The following is a 9004-nucleotide window of genomic DNA, read 5'->3' as shown; positions in this document are numbered from 1 at the left end:
TTCGACAAGGAAACGCCTGGTTATGAGATGAGTGGACCACGGACAGTTTTAAATGGCTGGAGAAATGGGTTGTCTTTGTACAAGAAAAAAATTAAGGGGTTGGCGATGAAGCTGGTTGTCTTTTTCTAAGGAAAAAGTAGGGGATGGCGAAATGTGTTGTCTTTGTCTAAGGGGATGATGAAATGGGTTGTCTTTGTAAGAGGAAATCTAATGATGGCAAAATGGGTTGTCTTTGTAAGAGGAAATCTAATGATGGCAAAATGGGTTGTCTTTGACCAATGAAAAATTAAGGGTTGGATGCAAAACGGGTTGTCTTTGTGCAATGAATACGTAGGGGATGGCGAATTGCATTGCTTTACTCCAAGGAAAAGTTAGGAATGGCGAAATGGGTTGTCTTTGTTCAATGAAAAATTAAGGGTTTGACTGCGAAGCGTGTTGTCTTTGTCTAAGGGGATAGTAAAATGGGTTGTCTTTGTTCAATGAAAAATTAAGGGTTTGACTGCGAAGCGTGTTGTCTTTGTCTAAGGGGATAGTAAAATGGGTTGTCTTTTTCAGAGGAAAATCTAAGGATGGCAAAATGGGTTGTCTTTTTTAAAAGGAAATTTTGAGGATGACTAAATGGGTTGTATTCTAGAAATGCGTTGTTGTTTTTTGACGAGGTAAATTTTAAGAGAATTCTGGCATTTTTCGACCAACAATAAACAACGTGAATTTAAACGGGCTGTTATAAGTCAAAAAAAAAAAACATGACTGCCAAACGGATTGATATAATACAGTAACAAAAAAATTTACGGGTACATAATCCTGATTTCTCTATTCCTTTAAAATATGTTCAACTTATTTTATTAGCCGAGCGCCAAGACTAGATCCACCCAGCACAGCCGTCAGTTAAACTCTACACCCCCTGCTATCCTAATATCCCTTCCTTCTGAGCTGTACTTCCTCCAATCCTTCATGTCTTGCCAGATTCACGATCCTCTCAAGCCCTTCTTCCATTGTGTTCTAATCCGCTCTTTGTCATCCAGTGCTATACAGGGGTTACACCACGTCACATTCCATTCACTGCAGATCTCACACAAACGTGTTTAATTATTATGGAACGATATATATATATATATATATATATATATATATATATATATATATATATATATATATATATATATATATATATATATATATATATATATATATATATATATATATATTTATTTATATATATATATATAAACCAATATATAAACATTAAACCAAATTTATTATAGGGCTTTTATACATCCGCTTGATAGATATATGTATATGCAGTTTTATTAAAATTTCGAATAAAATATTAATGAAAAAGATTGGTTAAAGATATTAAAAAATCAATTATTTATATTAATACAAAATATTAGATACAACAGAACAATATGGAAATGTCCAGCAGTATGTGTGTGTGTGACTGATGGTGGGATAAGTTGTGTCATCTTCACAAAACCTGTTGTTTTTTTACTTTACTATTTGTTTCAAATTCTTGAGGCCCACTACCCTCCTCCCTCCTTCCCTCTCATACACACACAGCCAACACACACCCCAATTTCAAACGTTCCTCTGAACGTCTAGTTTAACCTCTCAAAATACTCCCTCACTCCCCCACCCCTTCCATCCAATCCGTCCCCACCCCCCACCTAAAACGCTGAAACAAGACGATCAATAAAGCTGTTTAAATAAAGATTTTTTTTTTCAAAAAGAAAAACTCCAGAAAGTTCCAGAGCATTGTTTTTACCCCCCTCTCCTCTCTATTGTCTAAACGACGAAGTTTTTAATCGATTTAGTTTCAAATCGATCTGATTGATTAAGGAAGTATTGAGTGTCGCGGAGCAGACTTTCGTGGTGTAAAATATTTCTTCTCCTTGCGACCGGAAGAAACAAAGGCTATTGTTCCGCTAAGGTGATGACAGCGTTTGTATAGCGAGCTGGCTACAGGCACGCTATGGCGGTGGAGGGAGCTTTCACTAGACCGAGATGTTAGTATTATACTGGAAATATATTGATTTGGAATTATGGGAATTGTTACTTTTTATCAATATGACTGATGTAATAGTGCATGCTAAGACAGTTATGTATAAAATTATAAATGTACGATTTCCTACAATTCTCTAAATCGCAAAACTACCGATACACACACATATATATATATATATATATATATATATATATATATATATATATATATATATATATATATATATATATATATATATATATATATATATATATATATATAGCTACAGCATATCTAGATTGGTCCCATTTGTTGTGAATTATAGGAAATATAGCTGCTCCTGAGCCCTGCCTGAATGTATCTATTATAATTACTACTATTTCAATATTAATATAGCTAATTAATTTAAGAACATTTAAGAACGATTGCAAACCTACTTAAAACCTTATTCCGAATCAAGCACTTAAAATAATATAACTCCTCTAGCAAGTTTAAAGCGGATTTTTTTTTCCTTCAAAGGGGGTGGGGGCGTTATAAAAACTGTAGATAAAGACACCCACTTGAAGGGGCCAAACGATCCAGCGATGAAGAAATCTTTAAGGACACAGAGAGGAAAAAAAACTTCGTGATCTCCTTGTTGAATCAATTCCTAGGCGAGGATCAAATTCCTAAGGAAATGTTTGCCCACTCGTGTCTAGATCACTGGAATATAGCAATTACTATCGATTTTATTTTATTTTTATTTTTGCTATAAACAGAGGCCTACGAGGTTGAAGTGCAGTTAGCAGTCTAGAAAGGGCAAAACTTTGCTTAGTACCACTTTTTATTTTATTACTGAATCGGTGGGCTTGTTTTGATGATTTAGTAAAATTACCCTTCACTTTTTTTTTACGAAACTAACCCTAGAAACTGAAAAGTGTTTGGCATTATAAAACGTCTGCCTCAGCATAAGTTACGGCCTGGCAATAGGGCTGGTAAGTAGGTCACCAACCAGTTCTACTGCTCAATAAAACCTACATGAGCTATAGAACTGGTTGGTGACCTACTTACCAGCCCTATTGACCATTATACGTAGCCTATGGTCAATAAGATACTTGACTAATACGATTGACCTTTTTTTAAACATTCCAAAAATGTTATGTCTTTGGTGAAAATGTGTTCAGCTCACCCAGGGCGACTTAATTAGGCTTCGTGGTCACGTTTTACAAGTCTTAGAGCTAAAACTGGAACAAGAAAATTAACTCATTATCTTTATTGCCCTTAAGCTGTTATATTTTCTGCTCTAAAGGCCCTTGGCGTTTTACCTGACTGGCCGATGGGTCATTGTAAGAATCACTAAAGAACGCTTTTCTGTAGAGTCCAAAGGGGAAATAAATCAAGTATGACTTTTGACTTAAGTGTCTGTAGGACAAAAATGTGACTTCGCTGGGTGAAAGAAGGACTAACAGAAAATTAACAGGACAATGTGACTTCAGTAAGGGACCAGTAGGACAAATGTGACTTCACTTATAGACCAGTAAGTCAAATGTGACTTCACTTATAGACCAGTAAGTCAAATGTGACTTCACTTATAGACCAGTAAGTCAAATGTGACTTCACTTATAGACCAGTAAGTCAAATGTGACTTCAATTAGGAACCAGTAGGACAAATGTGACTTCAGAAATGGATCAGTAGGAGAAATGTGACTTCGCTTATATACCAGTAGGAAAAATGCTACTCTACTGATGAACTAACAGAACAAATTTGACCGCACCATTCGTACCAAATGACTTCACCGTGGGACCAACACAGGGAATTAGCCTTCACCGGGTAAAACTGACTTCTAACGAACATACACAAAAAAAACCCGACACGTCCCATTATAAAGACCAAAAAAAAAAACCTCTATACTTTTACACCAAGACAACTCGCATCACCCCAAACACAACGCTGGGTAATCCAAACTCAATTCCCTCCCTTGGCTTCCCGATAGTTTTGCATCGCGAGCGCATCTATTAGCGATTATCTTTGTATAATGGAGAGAAAGGGCGGTTGTTTCCGTGTCTCTAATTTCATTCTTGCACATCGCCATGGCTATAGAGGCGGCGACCGGGAGCGCGTTTAGCCGCGGCAGCAAATATTTTAACGCAATTGGCTTGTGTTCTAGTATTGACTTTAGACAGCAATACACACATTGGGGAGCATGAGCAAAATATGGGTGTATATATAGATACTAAGATATATATATATATATATATATATATATATATATATATATATATATATATATATATATATATATATTGCATACATAAAAATGACCTATATATATATATATATATATATATATATATATATATATATATATATATATATATATATATATATATATATATAAATGTATATATATATATATATATGTATATATATATATATATATATATATATATATATATATATATATATATATATATATATATATATATATATATATATATATATATATATAGTGTAACTAACTGAATCTAGTTCACAGCATAAGTTAAATATGTCATTATAGATCAATTATTTTAGCAGCTTGGTATTAGAATAGCAGACGTAGGACTTTTAATTAACATATGTGTTTAGCATATGCAGTGGTGTATAACACAGCAGCTGTGGGTTGTGTTCCACGTGTGGATATTTAGTTAGTGTGGTTGGTGTTGTAAGGAAAGTGGCTGTGTGGTAGTGTTTAACTTGTGTGAATGTGGTTAACTTGTGTGAATGTGTTTAACTTGTGTGAATTTGTTAACTTGTTTGAATATGTTAACTTGTGTGAATGTGTTTAACTGGCGTGAATTTGTTAACTTGTATGAATGTGTATAACTTGTGTAAATGTGTTTTACTTGGGTGAATTTGTTTAACTTGTGGGAATGTGTTTAACTTGTGGGAATGTGTTTAGCGTGTGTGAATGTGTTTAACTGGTGTGAATTTGTTAACTTGTATGAATATGTTAACTTGTATGAATATGTTAACTTGTGTGGATGTGTTTAGCTTGTGTGAATGTGGGATGCGTTTAGCTTGTGTGAATTTGTTAAACGAGTGTGAATGTGTTTAGCACATATTTTTCTGTTCCGTTGGTAGCGTTGTGTATTTAGCATTGTGTGTTTATCTTAATTCTAATAGAAGTGCTCTACAACCTATTAGCTACGTTTCTAAATTGGATACAACAGAATAAGTAAGGAGCTGGGTTGGTGAGGGGGAGGGGCATAACATATATTTAATTGGTTAAATCGATCACATAACAGCCTACTGCATGATTGATCACACAATACCCCATCAATTCTCATGATTTACATCTCAATTAACTCGCCCGCAAACCCACTTAGATGCAACAAAAATGTGTCCGGCAAAGCTTAAAAAAAAGTCTTATTTTCATTTACATTTTTTTTCTTCAACTTTTCGCTAGTTGGTCACATACATCCACCAGATGTTTCCCCAAGTTGGAAAAATTCAGCAAGATAAAAAATCACACGGCAAAGTAGGTATGTTGTGTCGCATAGGGTAACCCATTCATCGGGTAACTGCGTGCGATATTGAGTGGGAAGTTAATGATTTTTTATCCCACAACGAACGCGTATAGACCAATAAATACAGTTTCAAGGAAGAATAAAGAAGGCTAACAGAATTTTTTTTTCTAGCGCGAAACAAATTTACTTAAAACGTTGATTTATATTACCTCCAACACCCTCCATCTCCCCCTCCTTTTCCCCCCAAAGGATGCTCTCATTGCACGCGCTTAATTTTTTATCAGACAACTGCCGGCGTTTATTTCCTGTTGTTCAGAAAGGGGATATAACTGCCGGCCTTTTGTTCCTACAACAAGAAAAGGGAAGCAAATGTGTCTTCTGCCCGATTATTTAATAAGGGAGATAATGAGTGTTTGTTTTATACATCAGAGAATTTATATATATATATATACATACATATATATATATATATATATATATATATATATATATATATATATATATATATATATATATATATATATATATATATATATATATATATACATATATATATATATATATATATACATATATATATATATATATATATATACATATATATATATATATATACATATATATATATATATATATATATATATATATATATATATATATATATATATATATATACATATATATATACATATACATATATATATACATATACATATATATATACATATATACATATATATACATATATATTATATATATATATATATATATATATATATATATATATATATATATATATATATATATATATTTCAGGAATGGGTTTGGTAGATCCGTACGGTTAGTTTCCAAACAGACAACAGTCGTTACGGTAAAATATGTGACGGTTAAGCCAACAGTGTTGCGCAAGTCAATCTCCCTCACGGTGATCAATCCACACCAGTAGCGGTCGATACGTGTAGTGCCATAACCACTGACATCCCAACTCCATCAAATACGTCGTGTAGCACCATCAACATTTTCCCCCCACCCTCCCCATACGTGATACATCCCCCCTGCAATGCGCCCCCATCCCTCACTGTTTGATCGGTAAAAAAAATTTTTAGCCTTTTTTTTTAAACTGTTTCTTATGGTTGAAGTGTTGTAAATTTTGTCGACTTCATTTCTTCACTAACGTGTCCTTAACTAGTCTAGACCTAACTACTTGCACTGTTTAATATCACCAACTTTAATCGAACGTTATTCCTTGAAAGTGAATTTTGAGGTGGCTCCATCTCATTCTTACATTTTTTATTAAACTGTCATTATTAACTGTCTTTATTATTGTTATTATTATTATAATTTTTAATATATGTTGAATTTGTTGCTAGTTTAGTTGACCTAATTAATAATTAACTTCCTCATGTCATTAACTTGATTAAATTCATCACACCATGCAAATGTACATTATTTTAAACACATTGTTGAAGATTAACATTATTTTGATTCATGATCGAGTTCCATGTTGGCTTTTTAATTAACACAATAATACTCTTACTTCTATTTTCACTTTTAGATTTGTATCAAGCAACGCAAATATAAAATAAATTCTCTTTTTCAGCGGCGTTAGATCGCCAAAAAACAAGGCACCTTTTAAGTCTTTTTTACTTTATTTATATTAACTTTTCAAAGTACACCCCAAAAAAATATACGTTCTTTTCAAATACAAATCACTTGAATTTCGGTGCATGCAAAACTTTTTCTGTGATTCATTTTTTCCCTTAACAGTATCAAGCCAATGGGTTTATTTCTTTTAGATTATGTGTCATTGGGTTTTTTTTTAATGTTGATTTGTAAATACTGGTGGTTTTAAAAGACGTTTAACTTTGACTTGTTTATGTCGGAAATGAAAAGTTTTGAGACAGGTCTCTAAATTACGGTACGTGACCCAATTAGCGCATCAACCCATATCAATAACTCGACGTATTCTGAATAAGCAGAGATTTACAATTTCCGATCGTATTTCTCATAGCATTATATATATATATATATATATATATATATATATATATATATATATATATATATATATATATATATATATATATATGTGTGTGGTAGATTATGTGATCAAAGATTAATATATTTGAATTTAAAGAAATTTCAATTACATAACAAAAGTAGATGGTTGGGTACATTTTAAATTTAATGGTTATTTTGTAGGTATATCATGGATTGGAGAAAATACTTTTTTTTAATATGTTAACTTAATAGCCTAGCTTTTAAATAGACTGCACAGTGATAAATGTTAATATGTTCTATAGCGCATCAGGTCTGCGCACGAAAAGGTAAAAAAAGGGTAAATTACGTTTGTTACTGTTTTTACGCCTACATTATTAATGACAAAGTTGTAAATACACGCTGTAGTCTAGTAATTTAAAGATGTGTAGTAGTACTACAACAAAAGTTGCAACTAACAACGAACATAGAATGCAATGTATAGATGTTTTAAGTAGTTTTAACTGAGAAAATAGGCAACTGTTGATGGTTTTTTTTCATGCATTAGGTATTACTCTTTAGTTTTATGTTATTTAGCATATACATTTAGATGTAATTAATTAGTGATATGATTGTTACTTCACACCCCTTTCTCTCTGTAGTGCATGTATGTTAAGTATAGAGCATAGAGTATTTAAAGTACGAACAACGTTATTAAAAAAAAATGACAGAAGACAGGGAGACAACTGTCGAGTTTTTAGTTCTTTGTTATAACATGGGAGATAATTGTCTTTTTTTAGATTAATGGTGATAATATGAGAGACAACTTTAATTGATTCGCTCTTGTTGATAATGGGAGATAAATGTCAGTTAATCGTTCCTGGTGACAGTAATGTTTCTTCGGTTCCTGGTTTTTAAAAAAAAAAAGCGGAAGGAACAACTGCTGATTTTTTTTAAGACGCTTTTCCTTTATACAAGTGATTATACTGAGTGATTTTAGAACGAACAGGTATGTTGTCTTAGAGTCGGTTTAAAAATTGCTTAAAATGGCTTGAAAAAATTAATCGACCTCGAGTTAATTTTTGATACAGGTATTTCAATACTAGCTTGAGAAAATGTTCCCGGTTGGTACTCTACCATATTTAAAATCCCCTCTACTCCCCCCCCCCCCTGTTTAAAAAAGTCCCATTAGTGTGAACCCCCTGATCCCGTGAAAAGATCACTTCGATAACTGGTGATATTTTCTCATCCACCCTGTTGTTGTTGGTCAATGCATTGTACAGTTGTAAAAATTTTAAATGCTTTTCTACACTACTGTGTCCTTAATTAGCCTAGATATTTTTATCAACATTAATTAATTGCGCGCACTGTTACAACCTTTTCTAATTGATACACCCTTATTAATATATTGACATACTATTACATAAATTACATCTTTTCTCTGGTTGTTTTAATGAGTAAAATAGTGACTAATTACGTTTTTTTAATTAACTTTCATGGTTGCTAGTTCACTTTATTCCTAAACTTTTTAATGTAATTAACTTGATTTAATTA

Source organism: Physella acuta, unplaced genomic scaffold (assembly GCF_028476545.2).
Source record: "Physella acuta isolate Inbredline_101_S28 unplaced genomic scaffold, ASM2847654v3 ptg001810l, whole genome shotgun sequence".
Classification (NCBI taxonomy): Eukaryota; Metazoa; Mollusca; class Gastropoda; family Physidae; genus Physella; species Physella acuta.
The sequence above is the reverse complement of the archived record's forward strand: the minus strand, read 5'-3'. Positions refer to the sequence as shown.